At 36.4% G+C, this 14166-nt stretch overlaps 1 pseudogene; it reads right to left on the bottom strand.

The window, feature by feature from the left end:
- Nucleotides 1-5403: 5403 nt before the first annotated feature.
- On the bottom strand, nt 5404-5984 carry LOC125146538 (1,2-dihydroxy-3-keto-5-methylthiopentene dioxygenase-like; annotated as a pseudogene).
- Nucleotides 5985-14166: the final 8182 nt, after the last annotated feature.

Raw genomic sequence — 14166 nt, forward strand, 5'->3', positions numbered from 1 at the left:
CCCAGTGGAGTGTCAGTGGAAGTAATGTAAGCCTCTTCCAGACTTAGTCCTTAAAATCATCTTACTTAACCCTCCAACTCACTCTTTCTCTTACAAAGCAATCTTGAAGGCCATGTATCCCAGAAGACATGAAAACAAGATAAAGAAAAGCTCTCTGATCCACATGAGACTAGTTTAAGCAAGAAGTGAGCCTTTATTACATGCAGTGATTGAGTTACAGGGATTTATTTCTTACTGCAGCATAGCCTAGTATTAGTCTTATTTATACCATGCATCAGGTTGGTTGCCTATAGCAAGGTGTAACAGAAACGCCAGAATCTGATTAGTCTGAACAATATGGAAATACATTATCTCACATAATAGGAAGAGAATAAGTTGGATATGTTTCACAACTGGTTGAATATGTCAATGATGTTTCAAAGTCTGTCTTTTAAAAAATACTCTTATTCTCCTGTGTTTCAGCTTTGCCTTTATGCTGGTTCTCCTCATACTCATTTGGCCATGCTAGACACAGACTTCACATCCAGATCCACTACTTCCCAGAATTGCCAACAGTCCTACCTCCTCGTGTTCCATTGAACATGAGGTGAGTTACACACACCTACCACCTGACCAATCAATGGCAAGGGGATTAGGAACACCATCAGTATTTTAAATAAATAAAGATTTCCCTCCCTGGGACTAACGTTAGGGTATGTACTCCAGAGTTATGTGAAAAAGAAGTTATTTTAAGCAAATCAAAACTCTGTCAATAGCATGTATCAAACTCAAGGTCATTGGGACACTAAGTTTTGAAATTATGCTTTGGACCTGTGAACAGGTCATTACCTAATATGCCTAAGAATCAAGCTATAAAAGGGTCACTACCTAAGGTGAAGAATCCTGACCAAACTCATCACCATTGCTTCTGAATTAAGGGTATATACGTAGTGCCAGAATCACATTCCTACATTGTATGACACAAGTAGGGCAAGAACGTGTATGTCCTGAGCCTTATGCCATACACTAACTCTCAAAAAGTTTATTTTGGGGAATGCCTGAGTGGCTCAGTATGTTGAGCAGCTAACTCTTGAGTTTGGCTTAGGTCATGATCTCACAGTTTGTGGGTTCAAGCCTGACGTCAGTCTCTGCACTGGGAGAATTGAGCCTACTTGTGATTCTCTTTCTCCTTCTCTCTGCCCCTCCCCCACTTGCACTCTCTCTCTTTCGCAAAATAAACAAGTAAACATTTTAGGGGCACCTGGGTGGCTCAGTCAGTTGATCGTTTGACTTTTGATCTTGGCTCAGGTCATGATCTAAGTTTGTGAGATACAGCCCCCCATCAGGCTCTGTGCTAATAGCACAGAGCCTCTTTGAAATTCTTTCTTTTTGTCTCTCTGCTTCTCCTCTTAAAATAAACAAATAAGCTTTAAAAATAAATAAACACCTAAATACATACATAAACAAACATTTTTAAAAAATAAATAAAAAGTTTGCTTTTCTACTATCATAAGCTGTTAGTGATTTCTCTCAGTAATAAAGAGTGAGGACAAGGCTAGCCCTTTCAGTAAATTCTCTAAAGGAAAATAAAAAGTAATAGGGTGATCTGTAAAATGCCTTACTGGGAATTCAATATGAAAATGCATTAATTTCAGCTTCAAACAACAGAGAAATACATTTCATAATACATGACTACATTCTTTTATCACTCAAGAGAATAGCAAAAATGGGGGAGGAGAGAAGTTTGGAAAAAAAGATGAGAAAGATGTAAGAAAAATTAAGGAACAATATTAATGAAAAATGCCATTATGCTTCATAAAATTAATTAAGTCTTCTATTGAATGTCACCCCAGAGCCACATAATCTCTGCTCAAAAAGACTAACCCAATTTGTGCCAATTAACCCAAAGCAAATCTAGCGTTTTTGTATATGTTTAACAGAAGCATACACAAAATGATACAACACATCAGGATTAGAGAGGAGTCGTTATAATTCTATCTTATTCAGTAAGCATTAAAACAGAAATAAAACGTTATCTATTCAGTTGTTGAGTGCATTCAAAATGTCATTTAATACAGGTGCAGAGTATAAAGTTAGTGCCCATGATCTTGACTTTACTTTCCTGACATTCTATGAAAGCTCAGCACAAAATGGAAAATGTTGATTTGGTTGGGGAGTTAGGGTTTCTAGTTTTAAAAATCTCTTATTACTTTTGTAACCCTGGGCAATTCACTGAAACTTTCCTAGGTTCTGTTTAGTTACCTAGAAAGTAACAACAATGAATATATTCCTGTAAACCTTCAAGAGTTGTGTTATTTAAGTCAGTACCACCCCAAGGTTAGACAAAAGAGCTGATCTGAATTATCACTGATAATTCAGTCACTGATAATTATAGTCTTGAAATAACTGCTTGTTCATTATAATACTATATACCTCATTCAACATTTGGCAGCTCTAAAGCCTTATTCCTTTATTACCATTCAGTTGCTAGACATGGAGGACCGACTCCTGTACTCAAAGTAGTCAAGAAAGGGCTAATGTCACAGCTTTTCATTGCCCCCCCCTGCATTATTGAGGTATGTTTAATTATTTTATTTGTATTTCAGGGGTACAACATGATGCTTTGATATACATGTACATTGTAAAATGATCACCACAATCAAGCTAATAATACCCATATTTAACTTTTAACACATGTTTAACTTTTTTTTTTTTTGGTGAGAACACCTAAAATCTACTGTTCAGCAAATTTTAAATATAAAATACAGTATTTACAGTTACTGTGCTGTATATTATTTCACTTATTTACCCTGAAGTTCTGAAACTTTGTACCTATTGACCAACATCTCCCCAGTTCTCTATACCCCGGTCCCTGGCAACCACCAATCTACTCTCTGCATCTATAAATTTATGTATTTTATACATATATCAAAGATCATATAAATATGTGAGCTTATTTCTGGGCTCTCTATTCTGTTCCATTGGTCTATATGTTTGTTTTTTATGCTAGAACCACACTGTAACTTTGCAGTATATTTTAAAATCAGGAAGTGTGATGCCTTCAGCTTTGTTCTTCTTGTTCAAGATTGCTTTGACTATTCTGTATCTTTTGCGGCTCCACATGAACTTTATGATTTTTTTTCTATTTCCATGAAAAATTCCATTGGAATTTTGACAGGGATTACATTGAATCTGTAGCTCAGTTGTGGTAGTGTAGACATTTTAACAATATTAATTATTCTGATCCATGAACATAGGATAGCTTTCCATTTATGTGTTTCTTCTTCAATATTTCATCAGTATTTTCTAGTTTTCAGTGTACAAAATTTTCACCTACCTGGTGAAATTTAATTCCAAGTATTTTACTCTTTTTGATGCTAGTATTAATGGTATTGTTTTCTTAAATTCTTTTTTGGGTAATTCATTATTAGTGTACAGAAATGCAACTAATTTTTGTATGTTAGTTTTGTACGCTGCAACTTTATTAAATTTGTTTATTACTTCTAACAGTGTCCCCCCCCCAGGGGAATCTATAGGGTTTTCTATATAAAATTGTGTCATCTATAGACAGAGACAACTTTACTTCTTCCTTTCTGATATGGATGCCTTCTATTTCTTTCTGCTTACCTAATTGTCCTGGTTAGGATTTCCACTAGTATGTTGAGTAGAAATTGTGTGAGTGAGCATCCTTATCTTGTTCCTGATCTTAAAGGAAAAACTTTCAGCTATTCACCATTGAGTATGATGAGGTTAGCTGTGGGCTTGTGATATATAACCTTTATCATGTTGAGGTATATACCTTCTATAACTAATTTGTTGGAAGTTTTTATCATGAAATAATGTTTTATGTTTATTCATCTATTGAGATGATTATATGATTTTTAGCCTTCATTCTGTTAATATGGTGTATCACATTTAATAATTTGCCTATGTTGAGCCATCCTTGCATCCCAGAGAATAAATACCACTTGAACATGGTGTATAATACTTTTAATATGCTTCCAAATTGAATTGTCCATAGCAGTTTCTTATGATCATTTTTATTTCTGTGCTATCAGAAATAAAAATTACAATGTCTCCATCTTTCATTTATAATTTTATTAACGAGTCTTCTCTCTTCTGTCTTAATATAGCTAAAGGTTTGTTAGTTTTATCTTTTTAAAAAAAAACAAATAAATCCTGTCAATCCTTTATATTTGTTTTTCTCATCTCTATTTTATTTATTTCTGCTCTAAACTTTATTATTTTCTTCCTTTTGCCAATTTGGTTCGTTCTTCTTTTACAAGTTCCTTGAGGTGTAAAATTAGGTTATTTGAGATCCTTTTTTTTTTTTTTTTGTAATTTAGGCACTTTTTCTGCATCCTAAAAGTTTTGGTATGTTGTGTCTCCCCATTATTATTTGTCTCAAGACGGTTTTATATTTCTCTTTTGATTTATTCTGTGACCTGTTGGGTGTTCATTTTCATGTTGTTTAATATTTCCGTATATTTATGAATTTTCCAATTTTCTTCCTGTTATTGATTTCTAGTTTCATACAATTGTGGTCAGAAAAGATTCTTGATTTGTGTCTCAATTTGTTAAGTCTTATTGTGTGACCCAATAAGTCTCAATTTGTTAAGAATTATTGTGTGACCCAATGTTCCATGGGTGCTTGCATAGAATATATATTTTGCTGCTGTTGATGGGAATGTTCTGTTTATGTCTGTAAGGTCTATTTGGTCTATAATTTTATTCAAGTTCACAGTTTCCTTAGTAAATTTCTATCTGGAAGATGTATCCATTGTTGAAAGTGAGGTATTATAGTCCCTACTATTATTGTATAGTTATCTACCTTTCCCTCTTCTGTTAATATTTGCTTTATGTATTTAGATGCTCTGATGTTGAGTATATGTTTGTAGTTGTTATTAACTTTTTTATATAAACTTAAGGCAGTTCCTTTATTTTGAAGAAGAAAATGGCATCAACAATTCTGAGTATCCCCCCAGTGAATATGAGAGCTCACCCCTGACAGCACTCCCCACTCAGGGGAGAAAAGTGTCTTCTATCTGGCCAGTCCTGTAATCTACTATGACGCCTTCTTACAAGGCAGGCATGAGACAGACTGACATCTGCCTACAGTAGAAGGACCAGGTCTGGATAGATCAGCTTAGTGCTTACATTCAGGGAGATGACTCTCATTTGGGTTAAAGTCCAATGCATATGTTAATACAGAACTGGTGACCACTGATCTTGAATAAGGTAAAATTAATGTGATTTGTCCACATTTCCAAGGTTGCTTCCATGTAAAAATCCCTTTTATAATAAATCTCCTTTCCTTAAAACATACTGTGATCAAATAATCATGCAAAGAAAAGTTCACCTAGTCCCCCAATATAAAAGCAAGGAGAGAGGACAGGTTCTCTACTGTGATCATGTTCAGGAAATTCACAAAGGCAGAGGGTGAGCTAGGCCCTGGGAGCACCACTGCTCTGTCTGTGCTAAAACTTTCATGTACTGCCCCTCCAGCCTCAAATTGGTCAACTAGCCAGTTGTATGCTGTCCACACTGGTTCTCCCACAATCAGACACAGGACCTTCACTTAGTTCTTTTCATCCAGTGTGGAGTGGTGATAAATCCCTACAGGAAGAGTTATCATGTCTCCTTTTTCCATGAAGATGTGGATCCACTTGTCCTCTTTGTCTTTCACATCAAAGTACTCACTGCCATCCAAGATGTAGCAGATCGCATCGTTGAGGTACAAATGCTCCTTGTAGAATATCTTCATCTTTTCTTCATTATTTGGTAATTTATCCTTGTATATGATTATTATGTCTATCCAGTAGTAGTTTCTCTCTTTTTGAATATTTTGTTATTCTGGATAATTCTTATATATGTCAGCAACAAGCTTACAGTAAAGAACTCCCAGCTGGCACAGCTGCTCCAGGTGTATGGGCAGGGGATGGCTTGGCATGGTGGGGCCACATCAGGTTGTGGGCAGACTTGTCCATGTCCCAGGCCTGTACCATGGCCCTACTCGGGTGCAGGGAACACCTGCCTGTTCCACTGCCCAGGCCATGGCCAGCTGATCCCACACAAGCAGCTGCAGGAGGTAGTGGAGAAAGGAGGAAGGGGACCATTATATATTTTTGATGATGAATTATTTTTCATTGTATGATGACTTCTTGGTCTCTTTGTGACAGTTTTGATTTAAAATCTAATTTGTCTGATAGAAGTGTGGCCATTCCTGTTCTCTCATGGTTTCCATTTTCATGGAATATCTTTTCCCACTCATTCACTTTCAGCCAGTCTATGTCCTTAAAGCTATAATGAATCTTTTGTGGACAGCATATTATTTGACTTTTTTTCTTTTCACCCATTTAGCCATTCTATGCCTTTTGATTAGGAAATTTAATCCTTTTACATTTGTGATAACATGAAAGCTTCTCTAAAAGTACTCATCACATACCAGGAAACCACAATAAGGCTATCATTGGATTTCTTAATAGAAAATTTGCAGGCCTGGAGAGGGTAAGGCAATATATTCAATGTGTTGATAGAAAGAAAAAAAAAAAAAAAGAAAAAAGAAAACTATACCTGGCAAAGCTGTCCTACAAAATTGAAGAGGAAGCATAAGCACAGGAAGTTTATCATGACTACACCTGCTTTATAAGAAAAGCTAGGGGCGCCTGGGTGGCGCAGTCGGTTAAGCATCCGACTTCAGCCAGGTCACAATCTCGCGGTCTGTGAGTTCGAGCCCCGCGTCAGGCTCTGGGCGGATGGCTCGAACCCTGGAGCCTGTTTCCGATTCTGTGTCTCCCTCTCTCTCTGCTCCTCCCCCGTTCATGCTCTGTCTCTCTCTGTCCCAAAAATAAATAAAAAACGTTGAGAAAAATTAAAGAAAAGCTAAAGGGGATTCCTCAAATCAAAATAAAAAGACAACAAGAAAACATATAAAACTCACTGTTAAGGTAAGCATATAGTCAAATTCTGAATATTCTAACACTCCAAATAATTATAAATAAGTTTTAACTCTGCTTAAGGCCCAGAACATTCTGAAGTCATACTTCATTCATCACCACATTCTTACATCAACAATGTTTATACATACACTATTTTCTGGGATTTTCAAGATCAGACACTGTAGCTGTTTTATTCACTACTGACATACATAGTACCATATCTGACACATACAGCTAGTCCGTAGCCAAAAAAAAAAAAAAAAAAAAGGTTACACATGCCATTTAATAGTCTTAGTTGTGCCCAGAATGTGTTCCTTGGACCAGCAGTATTGGCATTACTGGGACTTGTTTTTAAACTGAAGTCCATGAGTCCTACACAGACACATAAAATCAGAATACATAAGGGTTGGGGCCAGGAATAAAATAATAAAATCTCTAGGTGATTTGTACACTGACTAAAGTTTGAGAAGACTTGGTCTAGGTAAAGTCTTTAAAAGGCAGGTAAAATATTTAGAACTTTTATTTTCAAACATTGAAAGTGTAATGCCATTTAAAGGGGACATTATTACAGTCAAATCAGATACAGTGGGTAGTTAGCACATGTGATGTAAAGATAAATTCTTCTGGATTTAGAATCTATATCTCTTAATTTATTTTCATATTTCACAGAGTTAAGTGACCACTGTTGACATGTTAGTGGCATTAATGAATGTGCCCTGGGTATACAACTATACATTAGAAACTTGGCATACATCTGAGGTAAAATCCTTGCATGATAATATGTGAGTTATGACAAATAATGAGTGTGTCATAAAAATTCAAATAAAATTAATCTCTTCACAAGAAAAAAAAACTCAGTAGTCAAGGAATATGATGACAGCTTGGGAGTGTTCCTAATATTGAGAAAAACCTTTTGGAAGAAAGCATATCCCGACTTATTCTTAAGTAGAATACTAATTCTTTATTACAAAGAAAAGAAAGCACTACGACTTAGTAAAAGTTTAAGAAAAAAAAAAAAAAAGAAAAGCATACATTTGGCTTATAAAGCAGAAATATTGACCAGAAGGGAAAATATACCTTGAAACACAGAGAAAAGTGACAGTAACAATAAAAAAAAAAAATAAGCTAGAGATAGAGAGTCAATGGGGATATAGCCAGAGGTAGAAGAAAAGGACAAAAGGACCATTAATAAACCCATGTGCCAAACAGAGGCAATTAGTCAAAGACACGTAAACTCCTAAGTATATATCTTAGCCCCCTTGCATGGGGACTTCCTAATTGCTTAGACACTCAATGAGGTGTATGTGGATTATTCACGTGTTTCCTGCCCACCCCTCTCTTGCTTGTAACTACAGACAAAAAGGAGAAGGATGAGAACTGTGTTTGGAACTCTATTCTAATGGCATTTTTGTCCTGGTGTGTAGGAAGTGTTAAAAATAATAAGTCTGCTTTTAAGATACCATTCCTTGGCTTTCTATGGGAGAAGTATCACCTCCAGGGTAAGATAACAATCTACTCAGAATTCAAAATCCTACCCAGGAGGGACACAGGATTGAAATCATGGTAATGTAACATGTTATTATAAGAATTGTCTTTTCTTTCCAAATTTCACAAGGAAGAGCACATTTTCAGACTTTTATTACTTTAATAAACATCACTACAAAAGCAGGTCATTGTTATTTTTTAATTAAAAACAATTTTTAGAACAATATCAAACCTTCAAGGTAAACCTACATAAGGAGAGAGAAACTGGTCAGTTTTAAACTGCTATAACCACACTATTGACTGACATCTTTACATGGACACATTTATGTGCATGTGAATTTTAGAAAAAGAAGCTCCCAGGCTGCACCAATTTTTAGTGCCAATCCACCAAGTAGCTACAATCATTGCTATTTTAATAACTGTATTCATTTCAAAGAAACCCAAGTAATGCAGCTTTCTGCAAAAGCCTTGAAACTGACTAAGCCCTTGGGGTATCAGCATTTCTAAAGGAAAGAGGTTCACAGTTTACCATGCTATTTATAAGCATATTGAAAGAGAAAGATTAAAAGCAGCATTGTAAGTGTCTCCCTGCATTTTATGCCTGCCAACTCTTTACTCATATCAGAAAAAAGAAAAAAAGAAAAGAATGTAAACTAAGGGGATATAATCTACTCATACCTTGCTTAAACTAAGGCAGAAAAACCCAAAAGTTTCTGTGTTGCTCTGGAGAAATGCCTCTAAGAGTATCGAATGGAGTCAGTCATTCTGCAAAAGCCCTCACATTTGTGGGGGCTGTCATATACTCATCTAGCTGACCGCCTCCGTGAAGCATTCAGAGATCAATCCAGTTTTATACAAATTTCTTCCCTGCTCATATTATATTCTCAGATTATTCCCAGATTATATTCTCAAGTAGGATATATAAATCTTGATGTGGGTTGACACTCCCTGGCTAGATCATATAGTCTTGAAGAAGCTTCCCTTACAACCCACCTAGGATGCAATATAGTATCTTATGCACAGAAGGTTCTAAATATTTCAGTTTAAACCTGAGTCATCATACTTAATGTATTTACCAGGGATTCCATATTTGTCACACAAGGATATTTGACTCAGCCAGTATTGTAACCACATATAATTTGTTTAGGGGCTGAGTACTTTCATAATGGTTGCCATGGGTGATAAATCAGCAGAACTCAAAACTGACAGTTTGTATTCATTATAAAGTTTTCTAAAGTGGGAAAAAGTCCATGCTTTTTATATGCAACATTTCCAAAGAGGATCTTTGAGGGAAAATTCTTGCAAGTTTGGGGAGAAATGAGAAAAAGACAACATTTGTAAAATTGACATTTTTTATTCTATCCTTCCATAGATGGGGATTTACTTTGGGATTCAATGGGTCATGGGTACATTGGTCATGATTGCCAAGCCCAAAAATCTGGAAGCTGTCTGCTGAGGCCGTATTTGTAATCAGGATTATTGAAAAAATCGGGAATAGTAGCCAAAGACAGGAGCCTTCTTATACCTCCCTCATTTAGGCTTGGAACAATTTATGTTCAGGATCCAAGATTTCAACCTGGCCAAAGAGAGTTCAGAGAAAAAAAATAATTTCTGCTCTTCTGAAGGGGAAGTCTGCATACCACCTTCAAGTTGTTATCTTGCAGCATAATTACTGTGAACATAGCCAGTTCTGTAGAAAATTTCACTACGTTTCTGAAGATATTCAGTTTTTCTTGGAAAGTTTTACAACTCTAACAACAGTTGCTAGTCTGTAGCGGGCTATGGCTCTTAAAAAGCATGAAGCAACCCTTGTTGGTGATCATTTCTAAAAAAAATGTCACACTTTGCACCCAGGTACCACATGAAAATTCCTCTAGTGTGTAAAGGTTTGAACACGTTTTGTCCCACATGTCTGGAGTGTTTCTCAAAATATTAAGTTTACCTCTTCAACATTCCCAAACAAATGCCTTAGCGTATAGCCAAGATAATCACAAGGTTTAACTTTTCAGGCAGGGGAAAGATAACACAGTATGGAAGATTGGACAGAGATCAAGATTGGGTACCAATCTGCTTGGTTTCTAATCTCATCTGTGAAATAATCTTGGGAGTACATATCTTTAGCTCTCTGGAATTCAGCTAAATAATTTCTGTAGTCTTGTCCAGCTTTATTCTATAACATGAGGAGCTTGGAAATATCTCTATTCTTTCTTGACCATTTCCATGATAACATTACATGGTTAATAAATGTATATGATAGATATTCTCTCTTTCTTTCATCTGCATAACATGCTGTTGTTGCAGCCAGATATAAACTGAGGCATTTACAAAGCCTGTATTAATCAGGGTTCTTCTGGCTGGAAGTAATAAAATATCACTTGAATTCATTTGAAAAGAAAACAAAATTTTTTATACATATTAGCTGAATAAAAGTTGGAAAATCATATAGGCCCATCTTGCACATTCAAAGAAATAAGGTCTGTAAATCAAATTTAGTTATTGATAAAAAATGATTAAAATCTTCACTGAAGTCTCTCAAACAAATTCAAAGAGACGGATTTGTAATTCACAGAAGTATTTCAGAAAATTCTCCACTTCTCAAATCCTCAACAACTCTCACATTCTGGGGCCAACTTGCTGTCCCTCTTTCAACCGCCCCTGAGGCCACTCCTAATCAAACAGTACCCCAAGCTTCCCCGCCCCGGCCATGCAGATCATCTCCATTTCTCCCCTCCTCCCCTTTTGAAAATTCTACAGTCTTTTCTAGTGTAAAGTAAAGTGAAGTGTAAAGTAAAGCTCTCTTCTTCCTAATGTTTCAGGTCTATCTACCAATCACTCAGAATCAGTAATACAAAGACAAGGGAACTTAGGTGGAAAACTTGAAATCAAGTTTAGAAAGTGAAGAAAAAGAAGAAAAAAGAGATGACCTCAACAGAGATATTAAAAAGGGGAAACTTTGAAAACTTTTATAATTTTACATATTCTACTATTTTCTGTACTTTAACATACATGGGGAAAGGGACAGCAGGCTCCTGACAATCTATATGAAAAGAAAATAGCTGTCCTCTAGAATGTACTAGAAACAGTAGAATGGATATTTTCAAGGGTATCTTTTTTCAGTCTCTGCTTTTTCTGTGTGTGCATGTTTGTTTCTTTCTTCTCTCCTGCTCTAGAAACTGTTCTTGACTGCATTTTTGCCTTTATATGGGAAAAAGCATATTTCCACTGAGTTTCCATTTAATATGTTATATATTCAGCTGCCAAGAGAATAAATCAACTCTTTGTAATAGGAAGGGAATCTGATTCAGTATAGATCTCAGGTCCATCTCACATCTAATTAAAAATGGCCAAGGTGACTGGTTCATATTTTCCCAAATACACCTTGAAATGCAAACAAACAGGATTTCTTAAAATGCAGTGGAGGGTATGATCTGAGAAGACAATGCAACTGGTCACTTACAAGGCCAATCATAAATTTCAAGTCCGGGTGTAAGAGTAAACTTTTGGATTCTTTAGACAGGCTTAGAGTACCATTTGTCTCCTTTTAATTGTTATTTTAGTTGTATTTCATGTATCTCAGTTTCAATGATGCATCCCTTATTGTAGGGTGAGCTATTTGAAAATAGATTTCTAGAGGAGCACCTGGGTCCCTCAATCGGTTAAGCATCTGGCTTCAGCTCAGGTCATGACCTTGAGGTTTGTGAGTTTGAGCCCTGTGTTGGGCTCTGTGCTGATAGCTCTGAGCCTGGATATTTGGAGCCTGTGTCTCCCTGTCTCCCTCTCTCTCTGCCCCTCCCCCTCTTGTGCTCTCCCTTTCTCTCAAAATAAACTTTAAAAATTTTTTAATAAAAAATGTTTTCAAATACATTTCTAGAGATAAAATGTTTTCTTCATTATTCATTGTATATCTTCACACAACATTGTCATATGTATTAGTTTTCCTGATGAAACAATGATTTTTATTTTTATCCAGAATCTTGCTTTCAGATTAGTAAGATATTTAAACGTTTCAATATATTCACTATAGATGATACAACTAAGAGACTTATCCAAGACCACACAGCTGGTAAGAGAAAAATGCAGTAATTCTAGATCTTTACTTTTCATTTAGTTTCACCCGTGGGCCTATGCAGTATAAGTAAACCTGTTTTGTACATTGGAGGAGGAGTTAATTTAGGATTGGCTAAGTTAGAGTATGCAATCTTCGAAGAAAGATAAAGGAGAACCAACAGCTTTGGAATTTAAAACAGGTTAATATGCTTAGTTACATACAAAGTTATATGACCCAGGAAATTTATAAAACTCTGAATTTTCTTTGTGTCCTAATACCTACAGTAATAGTGAATTCTACCATAGCTGTAACTGTACATAAGAGGTTTTAAAATGACCTTCAATCAAATACCTACATTTCAGGCATACAGAAAGAATACATTTAGAATGTAAAAATGGGGGCACCTGGGTGTCTCAGTCAGGTAAGCGTCCAATCCTTGATTTCAGCGCAGGTTGTGATCTCACAATTTGCAAGATCGAGTCCTGCCCCAGGCTTGTGCTGACAGCACAGAGCTGTGGGATCATGTCAGGGTCACCAGTTGTGGGTTTGGCTTCCAGCTTTGTCCAGCAAAGCCGAGGATGGCAGAAAGGATTATTCAACACTTCACAAGAGAGGAGAGGGGGAGGCCAAGGGAAATCTCCCCGAGCTACTCTCAAGCTCCTGCATTTATTAGGCATACATATATGGAAAACATTGCACAATATGTCAGTGGCTATATGCCAGTAAGATTGTATAGAAAGCATGCAAACAAACAAGGCATTCCCACAGCTACAAAAGAACAGATGCAGAAAGCAGAACAAGACATTCCATAGATAACATGGTCTAAAGGAATTCATGAGCACAGGCAGGATCCAATCCCTATATACGCATTAACTAGATACTGGTCTGCTGTTTTCAGCAGGGCCAGAAAGCAGTGTAATGCGTTCCCTATAATCTCCTTAACCAGGACATAGCTATTTGATTTCCCACAGGAAGGCTGCTTGGGATTCTCTCTCTCCCTCTCTCTCTGCCCCTCCCCTGCTCCTGTGTACGTTCTCTCTAAAGATAAATAAACATTAAAAAAAAAGAATGTAAAACTGGATTTAAACTTTCCTTAGATCCACATAGATTTTGCATTCAACTATTTTTACATCAATAAAGAAAGGAAAAAGATCATCTACCTAATTTGATCATGATAAGGTTGGGAAAGAAGATGGGCAAAGATGGGGTCCAAAGAGTTAACTACACTGACTAGAGAGACCAGCAAAACCATGGCACAGAGTAAGCTGCAAAAGTTTTCTTGGTGATCGAGCTATGTAGAGCCTTGACTTCCTAAGGGCAGCAACAAAAAGAGCTGGATTACAGAGAGATCCAGATCAAGGAAGTCTCCAGTCAAGGCCAAATTCACACAGATAAATGCACATTGGAACATAGGGGGTAGGTGCAATAGGAGTTAGGGCTAGTGGAACTAAGAGGCAAGTCAAAAATATTTATAAATGAGTCGGTAAAAGCCAACCAAACTTGGGGGATTTTGTCTTTGTAATAGTTAATTTTATGTATCAACCTGACTTGGCTAATGGATGCCCAGATAGCTGGTAAACTTTATTTCTGGGAGTGTCAGTGATGGTGCTTTTTAGAAGAGGCTAGCATTTAAACGGGTAAAGAAGTTCCTTTCTCACCAGTGTGGGCAGGCATCAGCCCATCTGTTGAGGGCCCTAAACATAATTAAAAGGTCGA

The sequence above is a fragment of the Prionailurus viverrinus genome, chromosome D1 (assembly GCF_022837055.1).
Source record: "Prionailurus viverrinus isolate Anna chromosome D1, UM_Priviv_1.0, whole genome shotgun sequence".
Taxonomy (NCBI): domain Eukaryota; kingdom Metazoa; phylum Chordata; class Mammalia; order Carnivora; family Felidae; genus Prionailurus; species Prionailurus viverrinus.